Raw genomic sequence first — 24,545 nt, forward strand, 5'->3', positions numbered from 1 at the left:
GCGGTTTGCTGAATCAGAGACTAAAGTAGCCCCTGGCTGGCTGTTCCATTCTCATTTATGCTATTATTAAAAACAAATAAACACTTTCTTTGTGTTGGATGGTTTATTTTTACATTAAGTCCAGCATGATTTATTAATAAGTCTTTATGAATCTTTTGTGATCTTTTTCTCTACCCTTTCCCTTACATTTCTAGTTCTGTACTGTCCCAGGATGTCTTTGCTTCCTATTTTTCCATTGCTTATTTTCTCTATGATTTTCTGAACGGCATAGTTATTATTCCTTCTCCAGCTTTCCTCCCTCCCCTTCTTTCATTCTAATACCCAAACACTCTTTCCTATTTTTGTATTTCTTTTGCCTGTGTACTATGCGTAACCTCTTTCTGTTAAAGAAGGCAGGAGTGAGTAGGGTTCCAAAAAAGGAAAATAGGTTCAATGTAAAGGGAATCTCTGTAAGCTCACTAGAAACGTTGGACGCTAGCAAGGATAGAAGTTCTGCTGAACCCATAAAATCACTAAACATACCAGTGGAAGGCAGAGAAGAAAATCAAGTGTAGAAATGCATCTGTGAGGGGAGGTGAGTAACTGGCCTGAACAGGCACATGTCCCACTCTAGTCCTATGGTGAGAGAAGGCAGGTTTTGCTGACTCTTCCTTGCAGAGGTGGCTTGCATTAGCATGTCTCATGGGGGATGGAGCACGGGGTGGAAAACAATACTGTACGCTATACACTGGCCCCTGAACAGGAACAGTGACCCTTATCTGCCTGTGCAATGCACTGGAAGATCAATGTGATATGCAAGGACTTATTTATCAGTTATGACTATTTACATTATTCACCTGAGAAATGCTGGCTGGGCCTGTGGGGCTGCACTTCCCTACTGAAGATGTCAGTAAGATGATTCCACAGACCCATGACACACCACCAGTACTGGCAAGTAGCAATACCAAAGCAGCTTTCCCCTATTTCTCCACCTGCCCTTCTTGGGGATGCACTGTATTATTTGCAAGTTTGTATGAAGCAAACTTTCCATCCTCATCTGTAACAGATGGGGAGGACAAGCGTAAACTTGCTTTCAATAATCCCATTTAGATTCTTTAGAGGATTCATCTTGAACCCTACAGAGGCATGTTTTCTGCCCTGTAACATAGGAGGATTATGGAAATTGCCATCCAGACTCAGCAGTCCATCTGATGTAAGAAACTGCCTCCAGAAGTACCCAGTGATACCAGTTTCAAAAATGTTGAATGTGCTAGACAATTATAGCATTAGTGTCTTAAAAGGAATATTTCTAGCTCCACTAGTTAGCAGTTGATTAATATCGCTGAGTGATATTCTCCTATTGGAAATTCCCTGTCACTCTGCTCAGCTGGCACTATCACATAAAATATCTCTATCTCGCCTGCGATTATTTATTGTACCACTCACTATTGGAGGTCATCTGGAGCTCAAAAGAGTCATCAAAATAGATCTTAAGCCTTCACCTTAGCTTTTCCCTGCAAATTCTGGCAGTTTAGCTCAAACTGCTTTGAGGATACAATTTACAAAATTAGCTAGAATTTGACACTGAAGCAGATCAGGAGCATAGTTCTTGCTGGGGAGACTGCCCAGGTGAAGACCATGCTGATGTAAGAATAAGTCCTCAAACTGCTGCAGCTAGATCCAGAAGAACATAGAATCATAGAATCATAGAATCGTAAGGGTTGGAAAGGACCTTAAGATCATCTAGTTCCAACCCCCCTGCCATGGGCAGGGACACTTTGCCCTAAACCACGTGGTCCAAGGCTCTGTCCAACCTGGCCTTGAACACCGCCAGGGATGGAGCATCCACAACCTCCCTGGGCAACCCATTCCAGTGCTTCACCACCCTCACTGTAAAGAACTTCTTCCTTATATCTAATCTAAACTTCCCCTGTTTAAGTTTGAACCCATTACCCCGTGTCTTACCACTGCAGTCCCTAAGGAAGAGTCCCTCCCCAGCATCCTTGTAGACCCCCTTCAGATACTGGAAGGCTGCTATGAGGTCTCCATGCAGCCTTCTCTTCTCCAGGCTGAACAGCCCCAACTCTCTCAGCCTGTCTTCATAGGGGAGGTGCTCCAGCCCTCTTATCATCCTCGTGGCCCTCCTCTGGACTCGCTCCAACAGCTCCATGTCCTTTTTATGTTGAGGACACCAGAACTGTACGCAGTACTCCAAGTGAGGTCTCTCGAGAGCAGAGTAGAGGGGCAGGATCACCTCCTTCGACCTGCTGGTCATGCTTTTTTTGATGCAGCCCAGGATACGGTTGGCTTTCTGGGCTGCGAGCGCACACTGCCGGCTCATGTTAAGCTTCTTGTCAACCAACACCCCCAAGTCCTTTTCTGCAGGGCTGCTCTGAATCTCTTCTCTGCCCAACCTGTAGCAGTGCCTGGGATTGCCCCAACCCAGGTGTAGGACCTTACACTTGGCTTGGTTAAACTTCATAAGGTTGGCATCGGCCCACCTCACAACCGTGTCATAGTCCCTCTGGATGGCATCCCTTCCCTCCAGCATATCAACCGAACCACACAGCTTGGTGTCATCAGCAAACTTGCTGAGGGCGCACTCAATCCCACTGTCCATGTCGCCGACAAAGATGTTGAACAGGACCGGTCCCAACACCGATCCCTGAGGGACACCACTCGTTACAGGTTTCCAACTGGACATCGAGCCATTTACCACTACTCTTTGCGTGCGGCCATTGAGCCAGTTTTTTATCCACCCAGTGGTCCATCTATCAAATTGATGTCTCTCCAATTTAGAGACAAGGATGTCAAATAATGCTTAAGTGTGGGCTTCATTTGGCTATGTTTATCTCAACGGATCTATTAATACACTTTTAATCCACAGTAAAATGGTAGGAATTGTATCTTTCTCACTTCCAGATTTACTTAGCTGGTGAATTAAGTAATGCATCTGATTCTGCTACCATATTCTGCAAGAGGTTTCATATGATTTAGCTGGTAACTAAGGTATTGCTCAGTGTAAGAAAGGACAGCAGAACTGACATGAAGATAAGGACAAGGAAAGCTATGCAGCTTCTAACATAACCTGTTTTCAGAGCAAAGGACTTCAGCCATTATTTTCATTGTACAAAAATGAAATTCATAAAAGTGCACATGCTCATTTTCTTTCAGCATACAAAATCTTATCTGCTTGAAACAGTATGTGTCAGAAAATTGCCATTCTTCCTGGCAGAGCTCCTCTCTGAAGTAAAGAAGGCTTGTCTTTGATGAGTCTAATTGCTAGGCTTTGTGCTCTCTGTCTTTCTACATGAAGTCTGGTTTTTTTCCCCCTTGTGTTAGAAACTTCCAACATCATTTTTCCACTTCATAATTTAAGAATGATTGGTGAGGGCTACCAGAGCTTCAGGGCAGGACAGATGACCCCCTCCTCTGGATCATTTCTGTATCCAGCACAGAGTTCCCAACAGCTTGGGAATAGAAGCAAACCTGGTATTTGTGTCATGGAAAGAGCTGAGGAGTGCCCTGCTTTATTACGCAAGCTACGAATGACTTGAAGGCCCTCAGCTGGAAAGAGAGCCTGGCCACTGGAGTACCGGCTGTCCGCCAGCAGAGCCAGATTGCCTGGGAGCACTGCAGAGCTGGGGCAGGCTGCAGCAGGGAGGGAGCCCTGGACCAGCAAGGAAAAAGCTACCATCAGAACCACTGGAAGATACATGAAGGCTTTCATAGTCTTCACAGCCCTTTTGGCCATTTTCACAAGACACTGTGGCAACCCACTTCCTCCGTGCATCCCTAAGACATGCAGCCGCCTTAACTGTCCGTGGTGTGGCAACCCCTCATTAAAACAGCACTGTGAAAATCAATATGTTTGCATTGGCTTCCCCCTGCTCCACTCTGAAGGTGATCTTTCTGGAACAGAAAAACACGTGGGGTCACACTCCGGTGAGCCCCAGCACTTCGCCTGCCTGCCAACTCTGCAGCGATACGTGTTTCATCTCCGGGACGACGGTGTGACTTTTGGAGGCTCCATGCCTCATTTAGCCCTGGTAATGGCCTAATTGGGTTGGAAAAATGCAGGAGCAGGAGCGTGATAAAAAACCAGCTCTGCTCTGCTTATTTAAGCAAGTGGAAAAAGAAAAGAACAGGAAAAAAACACCACCAACCCCCCAAAAAAACCCCAACAAACCCACACGTTCTACCTTGACTAGATATTTCATGTGTATATTTGTTTATAATGGGGCATTATGCTGACTGCTTGTGCTGCTGTCAGGATTAATGTGGCAAATGAAAGAACACCAGAGAGGGCCAGACCTGGACATGTGTTTCACCTCCAGTAACGCTCTCCATGTGAGTCAGCCCCCTGTCCACAGGGCTTCGCTCCATCCCTACATGGTTCTCAGGGGCATAGTTAATGGGTTCTTTTGTTTTCTACGTGGAAGGGAAAGGCAAAAGGGAGAAAAGATGAGTGATGAGAGTCACTATTGCAGGTGCAGGAATGGAAGGTGCTTGTGACATTAACCAAATGTTCATCCACCATTTCTTAGCCATACTTCCCCCTCTCCTGGGAGGAATTTTGCACCCTACTGAAAGAAAAAAATCCTGCCCTCTCCTGAGCTACTCCTGTAATTTTTCCTGCAGCCTATAAACCCCCAAAGAAAGGCTTCCTCTGTCCTCGGGAGATGTCAGAAAAAGAACTGCAGGGAGGCAAGACAGTCCATTTTTAAACGTCAAAAGGTGAGGAGCCTCTTCATTTAGGGCTAGTATTGCTGTTCTCTAGCAACGACATGAGTGCAAGACCAGCAGCTGAACCAGTCTCCCCTTCACCAAAAGATAAAACCAAACTGTACTTATAGCGGAAAGGACAGCCTTCCTTTCTGATGGTCCTTTATTCACGTGCTTTCCTCATCTCCAACAAGACCCCAGTTATTTAACTTGACTTTTTTCTCCCTTTTCTCTCTAAGGGGGAGCCCTATAATATCTCAGAGTAAAGCCTCCTTAAGTTGCAGCCAAGGCTGCTCATACAGCACTGAAGTTACAGAAGTGAGCATGTCAGCTATACTTAGAATCACAGAATAGTTCAGGTTGGAAGGGACCCTCAAAGCTCATCTAGTCCAACCCCCTGCAGTGAGTAGGGACAACTTCAACTAGATCAGGCTGCCCAGAACCACATCCAGCCTGGCCTTGAATGTCTCCAGGGATCCTGCATCTACCACCTCTCTGGGCAACCTGTGCCAGCGTTTCACCACCCTCAGTGTAAAGAATTTTTCCTCACATCCAGCCTGAATCTCCCTCTTTTAGTTTAAAATCATCACACCTCACCCTGTCACAAGAGGCCCTACTAAAAAGTCTCTCCTCATCTTTCTTATTTCTCACCCTTTTAAGAACTGAAAGGCTGCAGTAAGATCTCCCCGGAGTCTCCTCTTCTCCAGGCTGAACAAGCCCAACTCTCTCAGCCTTTCCTCACAGGAGAGGTGCTCCAGCCCTCTCATAATTTCTGTGGCCTCCTCTGGACCATCTCCAACAGGTCCATGTCTTTCCTGTACTGAGGACTCCAGAGCTGGACACAGTGCTCCAGGTGGGGTCTCACTAGAGCAGAGCAGAGGGGCAGGATCGCCTCCCTTCACCTGCTGGCCATGCTCCTCTGGATGCAGCCCACAATACGCTGGGCTGCGAGCGCACACTCCGAGCTCATGTCCAGCTCTTCATCCACCAGTATCCCCAAGCCCTTCTCCTCAGGGCTCTCAATGCCGTCATCCCCCAGCCTGTATTGATACTGGGGGTTGCACTGACCCACTGTGCCGCAATGTAAAGAATAACCTATATCCAGCTTAGCTCTCTGCTTTGGGGACAGGGACAAAATATACTGTCCTGTGCTTTATTCAGTCTGGTATTAAAACTTCCAAGAATAGATATTTGTCTGATAAAACTTCCAGGGAACGCTGCTATAAATCAGAACACGTCTTCATTGGTTACATTTACAAAATCTGATTGGATTTTGGTGCTCTTATTTACAGCACAGCTCTACAAACGTTTCCACTAGCACAACAACAGGGGCGGCAAACAGCATGGAGCAAGTGTGAGCAGCCAGCAAAAGGGAAAAAAAAAAATCAAGGATTTTCAGGCAACCCCTCATGCTTCCTTTGGGAATCTCATCAGAATTGCTCTTAATGACTTTTTGCTCACATTTCCTGCCCACTTCTTATAATTCCTTTGCTAACTTGAAATAGTCTGTATCCAGGTTAAAATAAACTGGGTCATAGGGAATGTGCTTTGCCATACCTGTCAAGTGGCCAGCAACAAAATGATGGTCAAGTTTCCCTGGGTTCTACTGGTAACATAGAATTTTCCCAGTGAAGGAAAAAGCTCAGCCACCAACTTGTTTATGATGGACTAGAAGTTTCAAGTGCTTGTCTTGAACCTAGCAATTTCCTAGGTACCAAGGTGATGTAGTTACAATTACAATATGCAAGCAGAACGTGTCATCGACCAGTAAGAGGGGACTGGTTCCACAGTGTAGGCTTGGAACTTTCAACAGGCCAAACTTTAAAAGTTTAGAACAATAATCAACTCAATTGACTGGTAGTGTAAAATCAAATGGGAAATGTAAACTGAAGTGTTAAGCTTACCCAATCACAGGCCAAATAAGCACTTACAAGCACAAAAATATTTATACTAAACCAGAAGCTGTCTGGGGAAAAAAAATGGCAATAAAACATACTAAAAATCACTTATTTGTAGCATGGAAGAAAGAGTAAAGTAAAAGTTAATATCCATTTTAAGATACGATATCCAGGGAACTTATGAAGGCAGTTAATAAAATCAAGGAAGTACTAATAGTTAACAGAGGTAAAGAGACAAAAAAGGTATTTTTGTAAGTATCAGTGTGCTTGAGCCTGGCCGTGAGCCCATTGCTGGATGCGGGTGATAAAACTGCAACTGACAATCCAAAAAAGGCGGAAATATCCAGTAAACATTTTGTCCTTCGCACATTGTTTTGTCCTTGGAATGAAGCTGGAGAATGTATCATCCCATATTACGTCAGCACAACAAAATTCACTGTAGGTAATAAAAGGAGATGTGAGACGAGGTCTGCTAAAATTAAATGTTTTCAAATCAACAGGCCTGGAGTCTTACATAAACTCAAAGAGGAGTTCTCCGAACCACTAGTGTTGATACTGAACAACTCATGGAAAAATGGGAAAATTCCAAAGGGTCAGAGAACTGCAAGTGTATCTAGGTATTAAATAACTACTAAAGAAGGAAGGCCTAGGAAATTAGAGACACCGTACCCCAACACCAATATGGATACAATGAGGAAATGAGTTAAGACAGCATTCTTTCTAAACATCAACGAGGATAAAATACAATTAATATGCACCATGTTGTCAGAAAACCCCACTGTTCTTTTTATAGGAAGCTGACTTGATACAGGCAACTGTATAGGGTAAAACATGGCCTTCTTCAAGGCATATGACTGTACAAATGTAAAAAGTGCCATTAATAGGGAGATTCAAAACTAGTTTATGGATAGAGCTCAAAAATTTTGTTAAAGGCATGATATCGATAAGTGGAGTAATTTCTAAAGACATCACCCAGAGAGATCAATCTCATTCTGAACCTATTCAATATTGTTTAATCAGTCTTCTAGATAGTAAACTGAAACTGTTTGTTAAAAATGGAGAACACAAAGCTAGCAGTAAAGATGACAGTTTTGATGTATAAATGGTCACTAATGTTGGAATATACAAAACCACAACTCTCCCTGGGGACCAGTGGTTTTCTGCTTTGTGCTCAACATACCCATCTTTCTGGTAGCTCTGTATTGAGATGAACTCTACAACAAAATCTCATGTTTCCAGGCTTCTGCTGACAGCCTGCAGGAGGGAGAGGACAGTTCCCTTTTCTGATGCCCAATTTACCCGCAGGCTCTAGGATGCTGGAGGGAAGACAAAGTTTCACTGATTGGCAGCAGCTAGACTGGGACCCTGAAAAAGTTGCACCAGTGTCCTGCTAGAACACAAAGGATCTTTTTTCTTTTCCTGAAGCGTGTGTGTTGGTCTATCTTGCTCACATGCTGAGGGTCAAATTTAAAGTCAGATATGGAATTAGGAAGGAATTTTCCATCCCACCAAGACTGGCGAGAATCCCAAGAGCAGCTAACTCACTGTTTTCTCTTCTTATCTCTCTAGACTTGCACAGAGAGATGTAAATAACAAACTTAAACCCAGAGATTTGATAGATTTACAAGATCTTAAAAAATAAGACATATTTCTTCAGGGGATGCGATCACTGCATGACTCGAAGAGGCTTCTTTCTTCTCAGTAAATGTGGGGCAAAAGACATGCATAGTATTTGGGTAAAGGAAAGGTATATGTGACATTGTATGTCGCATGACAGTTTTACTGCAAGCTCCTCAGGGGATAACACAAGCTCGGGGCATAGGGAAAGCCAACATATGTATAGAATGCGCTACAGATGTGTCACTGACATAAAATAAGAAGGATGTGACACTGAGTTCTGCTGGAGATTATCTGAACTTTGGTTGTAGAGGCATTAACTCCCTGAGCAGAGCTGTCAAGTTTCAGTTGTTTAGGCAGTCCTCTTACAGTATCTAAAAAAATGACCAGAAAAATAGCCAAAAAAGTAGCCACTAGTTGTAACTCTTGTAACTCCTTCTGGTGTTGACATATCAACTTACTGACAAGCGAAGTGTTTCCTATAGTGTCAGCACAGTAAAAGTTGAAGTCTAGGTCACATGTACACTTGTCTCAAGCATAAACAAAAAACACTGATAAGTTCCAGATCCAGAGTCCTTTTCCTGTGGGTGCTACTGCAGTGAAGCAGAACAAGCCTGGGTTGATGTTCAGATAGCAGGCTAAAACCTGCAGTGTTAGCAATGGTGTGATACTTTGTTTTGACTTACAAACTGAATAGAGCAAAGAGCAAACCTCGAAAGGAGAATAAATATAGATGAGCAAGAGGTCATTTCATTGATACCTCACTTTTATGAGAGCTGCCCATACTTACAAGGGGAAGTACAAACACTGCACCTGAAAACTCATTCTCAAATCCTCCTGAGGCTTCTCGCTAAAGTGATATCCTGTTTTCTCCTCTTTTTGACTGTACAGATTCAGTACTCAGAATGCACCCTTGGTAAGCCCAAGTCTACCAGATCTTCAGACAGCTAAAAGAGCTAATACAATACAAAGTGAACACTCTTAAAATTAATCTATCAGTGGAAAAAAATGGTCATATTATTTACCTTCCCACTAATGAAAAGACAGACCTAAGGTGTACCACAGAAATACACTTGAGCTAATCTGGATTTCTGTAAACTAGAAAACTCTATGCAAATACCACATAGGCAGTGAAAAAGTCAAGACAACAAACATTTAGACTGGGAGCAGCAAATTTTAATCAAATTGTTCAACCCTTTTGTTTGTTTGTTGTTTTACTTGATAACACTGAGTTCCTTGCTAAAGCCTCAGCACAATCAGCTTTTCAAATGATAAAATACCCAGGCAGGCTGCTCCTAAACCTTCAGAAGACACCGTATTCTTGTCTCTTACTATTTGCAAAGCTGAAGGAAACCATTTCAAATCAAACAAATCACCCCCTCTATGGTCCTTCTGCAAGGAATCAAGGAGAGCACAAAACTAACATTAGCATTTGCAACCTCTTTCTGAGCTCAACCCATTTGCAACAAAAACATTGCTAAGAAAACAGTGGTAGTAGGTACTCCTGTAAACAACTACATCAGTAAGATTTCAAGTGTTCACTGGATATGCCTTACTTCTTGACAGCTTCATTTACTTATTATGCTGAATGCAGCAAAAGGAATCTCTGCTTCCCTGACCAGTAAATAGAGACAACAATTAGCTTTGACCTCTTCTGTGGACGATGGAGGATGTTGAGACTGAATCATTGTTCCTCAGCAAAAGAAAAGAACAGAATATTATTATATATAAAATTATGATACTGATACTGCATATCCTCTTACAGCTTCTCTCCAAGGATCCAAGACTTCCTAACGAACATTAAATTAAGCCTTGCTACCACAGTCTTGGAAGATAAATGTCTCCTTACTGTAATTTGCAAATGGGAGAATATAATGAACAGCTAATGCTTATACACCTAATTTTAGAAAAATGCTTTCATTATTTTATTTGCAAATGTTTATTTGATTTCCCAAAAGTGAAATCAGGAAAAGTGTACTATTTCATGCCAGCATCTCTCCACCCCTTCAGCTCTTTGAAGCCTTAAAATATTGAGCCTGTAAATTCAATTTCTGTGTCTGGAGGCTCAGCATTAATAGCTCTGTCTGGCACATCAATATCAAGGAACAATAAGTGTCTTCAGAGTTTAGAGGAAGCCTGCAAAGGGCTTTCTGGAGAGACAAAAGAAGATTTCTATCATTTCTTTTAGAGAGAGCTTAGTAAGGTGGGAATATTTTAACAGTTATTCTGATTATCAGCATTCCAGTAAAAGCACCAACATCTATTTACAGACAGGAAAAAAAAAGATCCACACCTCTGCAGAACCTGCCCGGGTTCTCTCTCCAGCAGAAATCCTCGCTGGGTATTTCAGAACAAAATATGCTAAGCTGGGATAATGAACCTCCCACCTCAAGTCCCACCTTCTTCTCCACTAGTTGCAAGTTGTTCAAGCATCGAGGCTTAAGGGACTTCATCTTTCTACCAATACGTGCCATCATTAGCAATGAATATTCTTACTGTTATGACTATTCATCACTACTTTCTTTAAAAAGAAGCATTTTTCCAAGCCTGCTATATTCTTAGGCCCATAAATTCTCTCTGCTGCTTAAATTTTCCACTGACTGACATACATATGCAGAGTGCTTTTGAAAACCTATACTGATTTTCTGTATCTATCCTGTCTGAAGGACAGAGCTGGGTAAGTGTCCCCAAACACATTATTGTGCATCCATGAAGACCATCAGGAAGAGACAATGCTCAAACTGTAGTTAGGAGACAAAAAAAAGAGGAACACTGCTGAAATCCATAAAGTTCAGTTGCTCCTTTTCCTTCTTCAAAGGTGAGCCATTTTTAACTTAATTGTCCTTTCCATGTGTGTTTGTCACCATATCTTCTATCAAGAACTATGAACCAGACACCACCACTGTTCTTATTTGTATATTTGGGTGATTAATATTTCTGAATTTATAAGCATTCATTTATATTCAGGTCTTTAATATATTTATGTATTTAGAGTAACATAAATCCAGCAGTGTGTTTCTGTCTGCCAGCCTGTTCTTCCTGGCTTTGGCCTTGCTAATCAAACTATCAGCTATGCTGTCTTCTGGGATATGGCCATGTTGAATAAAGTTTGTATCATGTCAGCCCGGTAAAAATAAGCAAAGTAGTCTTTACCTGCAGCTTTAAAACAACACAGGTTTTAGGGGGAAAAAATGATGTCTCATTTGCAATTGGAACACAGGTTCCAATCCAGCATGGTTTACACAGCTCCATCACCTTAAAAAGTTCAGGCCTTGAGGCAGGCAGCTGTTTAAGCACCATTTGCTGTTAATGCATTTGACATATGTTGAAATGGATGAATCATTGTAGTTAGTTCAGCTTTCCCTAAGCCAGAGTGCCTTATATAGGCCTAAAAATATATATGCCTATAAATGGAGACCTATTTCTGATATACCTCCAGCAAAACAAATTTCTGAATAAAGACAGCTACAATGATTGATAAAAATAGGAAATGAAGAAATTAACAACTGAAAGTAAGAAGTGGAGATTTAGCAAGAGAAAACATATTGGACTACGGTTTAATGACATACCACTGTAACTTGCCATTTCAATGGATACTCCACATTTGGGTCCTCAGACTTGGGAACTGAAGCCTAGAAAGAGCTAGGTGATTAGGGACATTGGGAAAGCTCAGTAGGCTACTAATCTTATATTCAGGTATCGATTAGAAATCTGACTCTTGGGAACCTAAGTGGTGCTGAAAAGCATCAGGAGTTTGGTTTACACCTAAGGAGTACTTGTTTACTATGTAGGTGTCACTCGGAGTTTCAAAAGCACGTGCCAGCCACCCCTATAATGAAGCTATGTCAAAAAAAGCTCCCCCATGCAGCGAATGCTGAGAGAACTTAGGTCATTTTTTCCATTCCACATCAGAAGAACTGCAAGAACTTTCCCAGTTTTAAGCTAAAAATGTCAGAAACGTTGCTCAGTGAGGCCAGTGCCATTGGTGAGATGGGCGCTTTTCCACGACACACACCTTCTGGAGTCCAACTAGATCTACTTGGCCTTGATCTGGCTGAAAAGCTAGAATTGGGCCATCCTACATAGCAAGTGACCCACCTGCACATTAGGTTATGATCATTCAACCATAAAATGGGTCTTCCTCTTTTTGACCCAAAACTGTATTGTGTGTTTGAAGAAAAACCAACAACTTTCCCAATACAACTTTTATACTCTTCCGTGATTTGATTTACATCATTTCACTTTCTCTGTCAAATCCTACCCTCATTTCTCCTCTAAAGCTGTATGATCCAAAACATTCTCAGACTCTTCCCTAGTCACACAGAACTGTAAGAACCTGCTGTTTTGTTTGTGAATGTACCTGCACTCTAGACAGCTCAGACTCCCGGTCAGGGCTTGGAGGCAGGGCTTTTAAATTAGGCCGAAGAACATATCTTTCACCTGCAGAGCACCAGCCTTCAAACATGCTCTTCCACTGGTCAGACCACGCAGCAAGAGGACTCATTCAATCTTAGCAACATGGGGAAGGTGTGACAAGAGGAAATCCTGGTTCGGTGTGCAAAAAATGCACAGTACCAGAAGCCTGGATGTGCTCTAAAAGAGGACACAGCTTTGAACAAAGGTGCAGGAGAGTTGTTCAGACAAATAACATTTGAGAAAGCTTCTTTCTCTTGATATCAGATGACCTTAAAAGGATCCAGTAGTTACATACATGCTTTCTAATTTCTAAACTAACAAGTTAAGACTATGGAATAGCAAACAATACACAAAGAACTGCAAAGGAAATTAATTCCTGATAGAAATTTCTCAACATTAAAAGCTGTGCAAAGTTAATTCAAATTTCAGAACCCATCAATTTTATCTATATTCAATTTGTAACTATCTGATTACTTATGCATGATTAAATCATTCTGTAACCAGGGAGCAGGAGCTTTTCCTCAAATCATAGCTATTTTGTTTAAATAAGCTGAAATAACTTCAGTCATGGTGGCAAATGAACAAGAACTGAGCTGAAGAATTAACTGGCTCAGCTCCACAACATGAGCTCAAATTTGTACTGCTCTATTCAATCATTTTTTCATTTTTCATCACAGTATAGAATAAATGATAATGACCTTTTGATTTTTCAACTAGCTGAGATGCGCATTATCGTACAATGTTTATTTACACACTTATGCAGTATATTCCTAGCATAATATCATGTCAGGCAGCTGTTATTGTAATTTTATATGTATCAATGTAGAGTCTTGGAACATGTAGAATATGTCTGAAGAAGTGGCCCAAGAAGATAGTGTAAGAAGGGCAGTTCAGTTAGCAATCTGCAAAGGAACCACAAGATCCTTTCTGTTTCTTCAAGCATTTAGGAAAAATAGAGGTATAGTGAGCAAAGGTTGGGATAAGGTTTGCCACTTTATTACAGTTATGGATTTTGTTCAAAGTGAGGACATCTGTACATTTTTATATGTAATTATTACTCTAAATCATTTAAGTTGCACTTATTAACACACACTGTGTTAAACAGGACTGCAGTGGGCTTTACAAACTAAATAAGCAGTGGAAAAGGGATTTATTTTTTGCCTCTTTCAGTTTTACACAGCCCATGCAAATAAAGATTTTATTACTTTATTAATAAAAAATGAAGATAGCAGCAAGCAATGAATCTAGGCATCTGTTACAACCCATAGCATAAACATTTGACTGAGAAGGGACTATGTGCTTCAATGAACAATTACACATAAGTAAATGTTGCTGTACAAGTCATGCCTAGATTCTTTCTTGGCGTAAGTCCAGAGAAGGTGAAATAAAAATAGCTTTATGCCATCTTTGTAGTTGCCCAAATCAAGTAACAAACAGTGAAACCAGCCCCAGCCCTGCATGCCACCCTATAGCTACATGACCACTGTGTATACCACCCACTTTTCTGCGGTTCCAGCACGGGGTTTGATGGCTAAGGGCCACTGAGAGAAGGTGAACTTTAGTTGCCACAGGTATTGTCCCCACCTACAAGAAACATCAAGGGGGCTGGCATGTACTAAGGAAAGAGAAAAACTGTACTCTGTGAACTTTTTGGATGAAACAATGCCATAAAATTAATAGATTAGATTTAAACTGGGCAAAGTATAGAGGCAAAGCAGAGAGATCTCTTTATCACTGTGTTCATCTTAAATTTCTATGAGTCCACAGTATACAAAGGAAAAAATGAGACCTGCGAGTTATCTAATCCCACTGTATCAGTGAAACTGTATTCCCTTAATTAAGAGGTATATATCTCATAATCCCTTTTTCCAGCAGGATGTGAACTCTTGCTCACCTAAAATCCTTCATTTAGGAGGAAATGTACATTGTTAGGTGCACGCCAGCACTGCCGTGTTACATGCTTAACTAAGAATTATGATTTCCTAGTTATTGTTCCTGTAATGTTCCCTGAATAATTTTTGTGGTTGCTTTGCTTCTGAAGAAGGTGGCATAATATTAGTGTAACTGTCACAGACATATGTTAGGTGGCAACTATAGGCTGAAGTCAGAGAAAATTATGAGAAGCAAAAGATATTTGAAAGCACAAATCCCGGAGAAAAACAAAATATCCAGGCTTTTACATGCTTTATATGCTCATAAAAAAATTCTCTCTTTTCATCCTTGTCTGGAAATAAGATACTTTTAAAATGTGAATGCAAGTGGCCATCTAAACCTCATATTTAGATCAAAAACATGAGCATAATACTAATGTAAGTACACAACAATTGAAATCTGAACCTGAAATTATAGTAGTGCATTTTTTCTACTTTGATAATCCTTTATACAAAATGGAAACCCATTATGTTGTAATTAGACATTTTTAAAAGCCCTTTTAGATCTTTGGATGACAGACAGTATCTGAATGCCAAGCTGTTGTCAACTGTTTTTACTGCCTGGAATTGTATGTTCGAACCCTGGCTCAATCAAGCCAACTTTTGTTATTTCTGAGACAGCTATTTCAACATGCTCTGATTTACTACAGGCACAGCTTTCAAACAAGGCCATATAATGTAGGGCTGTTTCAAAAAGTGCCTATAAAACCAAAATCTTAACTCTCCACATGTGTTGTATGCAAGTACATTCTTTATAATTTACAAGATGTTATAGTTTTTAATGGCCATCCTTTCAGTCTTACCTGCCAGTTTGCAAATTGCTAACAGCAACAAAAAGTCGTCAGAACAAACTGTGCCCTCAGTGTCACCTACACTTTTCTGTACCCCCAGTTTGTTGGCACAACTGTCAACAATTCTCAATTACAAGTCAGTAATTCTCTACGCAATGCACATGAAGAGAGAGGATACAAATCATTGTGTCAGCTCTGCTGGTCTTGCAATGTTAATAAACCACAGTGCCAAGATTTGTTTCAGTCTTTAGTAACTGCAGCCATCACCTTGATAAATATGGCAACAGAAGTACTGAATAAGAAAATGAGACTACTACAAATCACCTCCTAGAATAAGATTTCACTCTAAAAATTGCAAACACTAACAATATCATGGCATTGCTTATAGGAAAGATATTCTGGCAAAAGTATAACACTTTCAGGAAAAAGAAGTAATTTCAAAATAAGTTATTTACATTATTTTGATATAATGGCATTAAAATAATCTGTTCCTCAATAATAATCTTTATCAATAGTCTCTTCTCGCAGGATGTCGTTAGCATCTTTAGTGTCATTTGCCAGGCACTGTCACCAACCTAAAGGGTCTTAAAAAATGTCAAATGCAGCTATAACCAGCAATAGTCCTCACCTAGAATTACGGAAATTAGGTGCTATGACACAGTGGCATTAACAGGCAATAAGTCTATTTCTACAAATAACACGTTGATGTACAAAGCAAGGAATAGTTTATGAGGGGAGAAAGGAACCAAGCATTATATAGGGAAAGCACACCATCCTCATACAAGCGCCACAACAAATGAGGAGCGCTCAGCCTTGCAGGCCCTTGTTTCACCTCGCTGACCCTGTTCACTCCCACAGCCACGCAAGGGATGATGCTCTTCTCACTTAGGCAGGTCTGCAAGAGAGAGGACAGTGCTCAGCTCCCACCCACCACCGCCTCTTGTGAGATCTCCACATCTGCTCCAGACTCCCTCACTACTGCTCGTTTCAGTGCTACCACTGCGAGGCTTCTCATCACACTGTGCTGCCAGCTACCTCGCCTGGTGCTGATGGTATAACATGTCCTACTTCAGCTAGCGTAATTCCAGTTTGACAAGTACTGAAAAATGGCTAGATCCAGGCCCCTAGCTGAGTACCTTCAGCTCTGTCACTGCTCACAGGAAGTCCAACCACAGAGAACCACTGCACTCCTCTCCATATTGTTCGCCTATGACAGTGGCCAGTACATACAGATTTTTCTGGTTGTAGTGAACTCCCATCCCACTAGGAGCCTTGTGTCCAATTTTTGTTGCTCTTCCTTTATGAAGTACTTCATTGCCCCAAATGAAAACTGAAATAGAGTCTGTGAAAGCAATGAAAATAAGTACAGCAAAACAACTCCCCAAAACTTAATCTGCTTCATTCTGGCTGTTTCCAATACATGGTGGCAGGTCCTGCCTGTGTGAGATTCTAGCCACAGTTACTGATGCATCCCTGGACAGAGCACAAACTCAGCAAGAATGCATATATGGATTTGGTGATTAGGTACCATGTGGTTTCATTTGAACCTCAGTTTTCAGTTAAAATTAAATACTTCTAGCTCTTGTGACTGTGACCAAGACTTCGATGCTTGAGTGAAACAAATACAGTAAATATTGCAGACACTCCAGAAGAGGAAGGGTTTGCAGTTACTAACACTGAGGAACTGAAGCTTAGGTCCTTAAAGGTTCTTAAGATATTCATCGTCCACTTTAGGCACAGATTTTTCCACTCTCAGAAGTGTCATCCAGCTAGCCTAGTGGGTTGAGATCTCATCTCTGCAAGCCAGTGCATTAACACTGGTGCTGCACCACTCCATAGAGAGACACTGCTCCAAGCTCTCAACTGAAAGCTTCCAGGCAGCATATTCAAAGTACATGCTCTAATCTAACTGTGGAGAAAGGAGGCTAAAGCCTTCTCCTTAAGATTAAGTGAAGCTTTCTGACTGAGGCTACTTTCAAAGGCTTACGTATGCAACTGTCCATGAAAATGGACATGGCACATCAGAAACCATTAACTATGCAAACACTGCTTCCTGAGAAATGGAAGCAGCAGTAATTGTACCTTAGCTAGCTGCTGCAATTAATCAACCTAACAGCATCCTGACAAGTAGAAGAACCATTATCTGCTATTGATGTGTTTTTAAAGACAGAAGTCTAAATCATATCAAGAATTCATGCTTATTCATTCATATATACATTCACACACCACTGTTGTTATTAATATTTGTATCTTTATTACAATGCTTTGGACAAGGGTATCATACGGAATAATGTATTTAAATGACATTGTGGCACAACAGAAGGAACCTGTTTCTGCTGTTTAGAAACCAGATTTGTCATTCACTAACTGTATCCTGCCCCTTCAATCTCTAATACACAAACCAGGAGAATTATGCAGTTGCCTCCCTAAGGTAAGATAAGGACTGTAAACAGGTTTCCTGAAATAATAAACACAGGCAGCACAAGATTTAGGATTAGAGCTCAGTTTATAAATCTGTGCATTTTCCCAAGGCTGAAGGCCTCTGAATTGAGGAAACTCATCAGCAGGGTTTGACATTTTATAATTTGTGCAAGAATATGACAGTCTTGCAAAATATATGGCTATGCAGAAGACATAAAACACCCATGGGACTTCAATGTGCTGTATATTAGTTGTCCTTTGAGCAGACTGTTGTCTTTCCAGTACAAAGTCACCTGGAAGGAGCTACCTCCACAATTCAAAATACTTACAAAACACTTGTGTAGAGAGAATGGCATCTGAACAGCTGCAACACTGATGGTATAGAGCGTCCTGCTTGGTGTAGACTGGGTACAGCTTAGTTCAATTCCCCCTGAAAGGCTAAAGGTAAAATGTTCTAAGACGTAAACAAAGAGAGATACCTGAAGACTGCCTTGCTGTTGCAGGGCTTACTGTGGCAGGACAGCTGACTTGCTCAGGGTTCGTCAGAAGGTCCTAATAAGTACCAATGATGATATGTTTGGAATATTTAAAAACTCATACAGCTAAATAGGTCATCTTGAAAGAAGCTACCATAGCAGACTGAGTATGTTACATGAGGACCCATTCAGTCATGGCTTCCTACAACTTGGTTTCAAGTGGCACCAAAGAACTGAGCAGAAACATGTACTGCATGTGGCAAAGACAGCAATGAGGTGAAAAGTGGAAAAAGATGGGAATAAGGAGCCAATCCTTGCCACAAGCACTGACTACTGAGGCACTAGTCTAGACATTTAAACCTGCCTATACCATGCCTTGCTAGTATATCAGAGAACTGCACTGGCAGATGTGACACAGAACTTGCAAAAGATCCTTGCCCTTATAGAGCACAGCTGCTGCAGGCTATGTGCCATACTGCTGTGCACCTGAAATGGTACTCACCGTGTATTTTAAAGGTACCTGAACCTTTCTGGGAAGAGGGTGCCAAACCATCTGCAAGCTCTAGATCAGCTCAGACTTCTTAAAAAAGGATTTAAGATTGGATGAACAACCCAGCTGCTACCTCAGTCACTAATCCGTAAATTCACTGATGAACCCCCTCACCACCAGCCCTCAACTTCCCTTTTTGCCTTGCCCCTGTGGAAAGTTTTGCGCAATGGACCATGGGACCGTAGCCATGAGTGGATGCTTCTGGAGAGCTCCTGAGTTGGCTGGACGCTCTGACACTAACAGTTGGTATAAGTGACACAGATCTGTTGTGCATTCACTGAAACAGCCAGTCTGCTCCCATTCCCTCCTGATGTTTCCAGTTGGTACTAGAGGAGCCAGGAGTAACGGGGATAGAGGAAACCTCCCCATAATATTACGTTCCTCCAACAGCTTGTCTTCAGTGGTGCTCCTTTAGCACAGGCAGTTCTCAAACAAAGAAACTTCACAAGCAAATGCTTAAAAAATGGTGCCAGGCCATTTGTGAGCCAGAGGGTAGAAAAACAGGAATGGGAAATAAACATCCACTTTTCAAAAAGATTAATGTTACAAGAAAAAAATAAAGCACAGAGAACAGAAAGCATAAAATACAGGTTAGATGAAAAAGGACTCAGATCTGTTAAACTCTGCCTTGAGGAGATGATGACAGGAAATGGAAACATGAACTGTCTTTCATCTATTTAACCTAATCTGCCTGAGACAACTTCAGCACTTTATGGCAGGGACCAGCTCTCCTTTCTGTTTTGCAAGAGGATACTGTGAACCACTATTCTGGTTTATAAGATGTCCTCCTAAGTGGAGACAAGTAATGGTCAGCAGCCCTGCTACTTGCAAAACCCAGCAGGCTGCTCTGAGCAGTGTCATGGTGCTGGAAGGACTTGCTGACTGACAGCAGAGAGCATGCAGAGCTTTTTACAGCAGGGATGATTTATAGTTGCTCCTAAATGTTCTGTTTCTTGTAAGATGTATGTAAAAAACCCCAAAGCCCCTAGCTTCCCAACAGTTTAATTCAAGATATCAAGTGTCCAAGTACAGCAATAGCACAATAGGCAAACAGAAACATCAGACGTCAAATTCTTTCCAGTTAAAGTGAGCCTTCTGTAGATGAATAGACCTATATGTGGATTACTTATGATAAACAGATGAAAAAAATAATGAAATCAACCATCTTAAGTTCTATGAATTTTTATGTATTTGGTTTGCTCAGAAAGGTTGCTACATCTGTTACATAGCTTTTAAAGCTATTTTCAAGTAGTGAGTTTAATTACCAAAATTTAGTAATCTGATCCCATAATTTAAGAAAGCGTTGCAGAGAATTTTTTGGTAGTCATTAGAGTTACTTACTGTGCTCTTAACTTCTTAAGCTGAGAGAACTGTTTGCAGATGCTGAATACTGGTAAAAGTCTCAAAAACAGTGTAGTTGTGTGAACTATTACACAAATCAAGTGGTTTAAGGAATTCCTGTAGACAGTAGCATGGATACTGAGTTGTTTTGGTTGTTTTTGTTTTAAATATATGCCAATAGTTTAGCTTCAATGAACAGAATATTCAGATAACTTACCTACTGTTTTGGTTGTGAGATGTCTGTGAACACACTGATTTTGAGCATTTATTTTAGGACCATGAGTATACCTTTCTGGTTGACTCACGGCTATGTATTCATTTTTTGAGAGGACTGAATTCCATCTCATGGCTGACCATGGGCTGCATCATAAATTCAAGACTACACACTCCCCTCTCTCCACTGATCTCCCACAGATGCCAAAAGGAAACTTGTACAGAGATCAAAGGAAGAATTTGGGCTCTGTGTAGTAAAATAAAACTTTCAGTTGTTATTTTTGTATATCACATTTAGAACTGCTTACTGGAAAATGTTTCCTTTGCTAGGATTACTGCCACCCTTGCTCCTGTCTCTTTTTCCTTCCCCATCCTTCTTTCTTTTCTCCGTCTTCTTTTTCTGCTCTTTGTATGTGGCATCACAAATTCACATTCCCTGTGCAATGTGTTGGAATGGTCACTGTTAGCATGCAAAGTGCCACCAATAACCACAAGTAGTTGCACACTGACAAGTCCTGATGTGTGATGGTTCAAATGTACCTCCAGACTTAGGACACAGCACTAGGGCCCTGACTTTCTGCACAAAAGAATATTGCATATCTCTGTCTGCAATGTCACAGCTGCGTTTCATGCCCCGCCCCCCCATTTTTCAACAACCAAAAATCAGAACCCAGGCACTAACTGCCATACCCATTTCAGACATTGATGCAGGTGGTCAATATCTTGTCCACCAAAGTATTCAGCACCAAGCAGACTGTTCCAGTGCCAGGCACTGCAGGCAGAGACTGTTTAATATGCAAGCTCCATGTGTCCCAAACTATTAATAAATAGAAATTATCAAGTTCAGTAGCATGAAGTTTTCCCTCCAACTCCAAAATGGATTTAGATCAGTAAAGCTAGTTTCAGGTACAGGGGATCTAGTTATAAGGTCCACCTGAAGACTGCAGAACAGAGAAGTGGTTGCCTGACCCTGTGCACCACAACAGTGAGTTGAAACCTCCTGAAAATGGAGGGGAAAAGGTTCCGAAACTTCTGCACCCTTTTGCTTTGTGTGTTCCCACATGGTAACCATACCTTAGAACAATACAGAGCTTTTTGCATGGAAGTTCCAGTGCGCTTTATAAACCCCTGTTTCTAAACAACACATTTCTAACAAGACCCTGTGAGGCATGGTCCTTATCCCTGCTTTTGAAACTGGAAAACTGAAAGGAAATGGTTTGCATGAGGTCAGTGTCCAAGCCCAGAACAGGTTCTGGAATCATCTTTACAATGAAGTCTCCAGATTGTGTTGCCTTCACTAGCATTTCACGTGTGTATGAAGAGATTACAATCTCTCATATTTTGCAAGCTGAGTGGTTCATCTATCCTAACTTTCTCAGCTGAATAAAAACTATCCCCGATACATCAGCAGAGAAGATTTTGGTACTAAAGCTACCACCACTCTATCAACGCCCCCCTCAGTCTACCTGAGTGTCAATAATGTTCTTGCAATCGTTGGCACAAATTAGTGCAGGTAAAGCATTTCGCGCTCTTGCAGTTAATAAGTGACTAAAAAACTCTATCAACTTATGCAGAAGAGGTTGTTTGCAACCAACACTAAATGCAACAGTTTGCAACCGACATGCAGGTGGAATAGGAGTGGACTGAAAAGCTGCCCCTGTTTCACTTGACATTTTTGCTTGTATTTCAGATGATAATTCTAACAATATCAAGAAAGTATTGACAATGGTGCAAAGGATGTCAGACTGACAGACCTGGGATCGGAATTCTTTCATTGAGCCATAAAGTTTAGCACATGAGGTAACTGTACAGCCTTCTCTGTATTGCTCTAGTGCTACTTTAGAATGATGTCAAAATTTTGCCTGCATGCCACCCACTCCATTGCCTGCCTCTTTGAGAGGTTATGGGTAGGACAGTCTCATGACAAATACGGTGATGAAACTGACACACACTTGGGCATAGAGTTGAGATCACCCTAATAATTTTACAGATCACCCCAAACATCAGCCATATCATGTCACAGAATAAAAGAAATTACTTTGGGATGCCTTCTCGTCACCAACCTGCCATAATCAATCTGCTTTAAAACTATCTACTTTTCAAGAACTTCAAACGCATTCATTAAATGTCAGCTAGTTATTGAAACAGTGTTTCATCTGAACAGCCATCAGCTCCCTTCACCACCACTCAGTAAAGCTCAGCAAAAAATATTCCTAACAATCATCCCACTAATTTTTTTTCTCTCTCACAACTAGAAGACATGTCTGGATCCAGACTTCACAACACTGGGATCAATGATGGGACCCCAGTGTATGCACAGGGAACAGAACTGGATCCTGTCCCCGGGGCTGGAACTCACATTTCTCATTGAAAGGAGAGCTTAGTCCTGCAGCGTGGTGAAGAGGGGAGGACATTAAGTGAAAAGAGCCCACAGCTGCCCAGCGCCAGCCTAAATCAAGAATAGGAGTTAAGGTCCACAATTAGCATAAATGCTTTCAGGGACGCTACACTGCCTGGGAAATAGCCGTAGCAATGCCTCACTAATACACCCCTGACCTTGCCCCTCCCAGCACATCCTCTTTGCATGAAACTCGACAAAAGAGTCGAGGAGACTTTTTAGGAGACAAAAAAGTCCTGTCTGTGACAGGACACTACTGGAAAGGGAAAATCAGGAAAAGCTTGCAAAGCTGCTCTCCCCCACATACATGACTGAACAGGAGCACTGCACCGGGCATGGCTAGGAGACGTAGGGCTACTGACCTGTTACCTCCCCTACTTCTCTGAATCCAGCCCAGGGTTATTTCTGGTTTGCACCAGGTCTGCAAAGAAAGACACACAGAGATGGTTTGGGGGGGGGGCAGAGCCTGACAGTGAGCAGGAGGGCTGTGCAAAATGAACCACCCGTTTCAAGTAGGAAAATCATCAGTAAAAAAGGGAAACGTTTCCACCAAACATATGAAAATATGATTCTCTCTTCAGAAATATGGTGAAATTTGTTTTGAGTAGGCTAAGAGCTTCCAAACCTCCTAATTATGTTATAAATAGGTTTGCATGATACTGCTATTAGCAGGTTTCTATCAGCACCACCTGAGGTGATTTTTTTCCCAGCGCGTGTGATTTCAGTAAAACAACCTGTTGCTCTTTAAAGTTTTGTTATGAATTACTGTCCTTCCCCTCAATATTATTTCTAGATAACTTCAGCCAGAGAAAACAAGTCAGAGCTCTACGGAAACTTCGCCTTTTGCCTGATCCTACATGTTTCAGAAGCCACCCTGCCCAAGATTTGGGGAGGGGAGGCGGAGGGGTCCCTCCGTGGAATTACGTCTGCATCTGGCACCGCCGGCCGGGCTCAGCCTGAAATACCCCTGGCTCCCCTCCGCCCTCGCCTTGCTCCCCAGTCCGCCTCACCGGGGGCTCTGCTCCTCCGGGTGTCTGCACCCCCAAAGCCAGACTCCGGCGCTGCAACTGCGGGCTCTCCCCTCCCCTCCCCGCCGCCCATGCAAACCCCGCAGGCTGCGCCCCGTCCCTTCCCCGGGCGCCCCCAGCGCGGTGGGGCTGTCCCCGGCGGGAGCACTGCCCTCCCCGGCCCCGGCCCCACTCCCGCACCCACCTGCCCCGCGCCCCGCTCACCTCGTCCCGCCGCCGGGGCTGCTCCTGCCGCCACCAGCTCCTGCCCTCACTCCGGCGCTGGGCAGGGCGGCGGCAGCATCGCCCGCCGGCCCCCCAGCTGCCGCGGCGGCACTTGCAGCCTCACGGGAACCGGCGGCGAGGGGAGGAGGGGGTGGGGGAGAGAGAAACCCCCGGCCAGGGCCCCGTCCCAGCCCTCCCCGCCGCCTCCGGCACCCGGGCCCGCTCCCACGGGCCACGCAAGGCGGGGCGGGCGGTGGCGGCGACCGTGGGGACCCGCCCGGGCGCGTCCCGCTCCGCGCCGCCCCGCGCTGCGCTCGCAGGTAGCGCCGCGCTGCTCTCGGGCACGGCGTCCCCGGCCAGAGCATCGCGCACACCGGCCAGGACGGGCAGCGAAGTCGGATAGCTCTCGGCGAACTGTTCCGCTGCTGCGCTGATCGACGTGCGAGGGCCCCTGCACGGCACCGGGGTACGGCCGCAGGGCCAGCGCTTCCCCATGCAGCGGCACTCGACAGGTTGGCACCCGAGTCCTTACCCTGCAGCAGGACACCGCTGTGGGG

At 42.9% G+C, this 24,545-nt stretch overlaps 1 protein-coding gene across 1 annotated transcript in view; it reads right to left on the reverse strand.

Annotated features, from left to right (window-relative positions):
• CASR (calcium sensing receptor) overlaps nucleotides 1–24,011 on the reverse strand; it is a 74,187-nt gene extending 50,176 nt beyond the window's left edge. The window contains exon 1 of the mRNA XM_030471968.1: nucleotides 23,989–24,011. The gene's annotated coding sequence lies outside the window, so the exon portion shown is untranslated. The remainder of the gene's footprint in view (nucleotides 1–23,988) is intronic.
• Nucleotides 24,012–24,545: the final 534 nt, after the last annotated feature.

This window comes from Strigops habroptila, chromosome 2 (assembly GCF_004027225.2).
Source record: "Strigops habroptila isolate Jane chromosome 2, bStrHab1.2.pri, whole genome shotgun sequence".
Lineage (NCBI taxonomy): Eukaryota > Metazoa > Chordata > Aves > Psittaciformes > Psittacidae > Strigops > Strigops habroptila.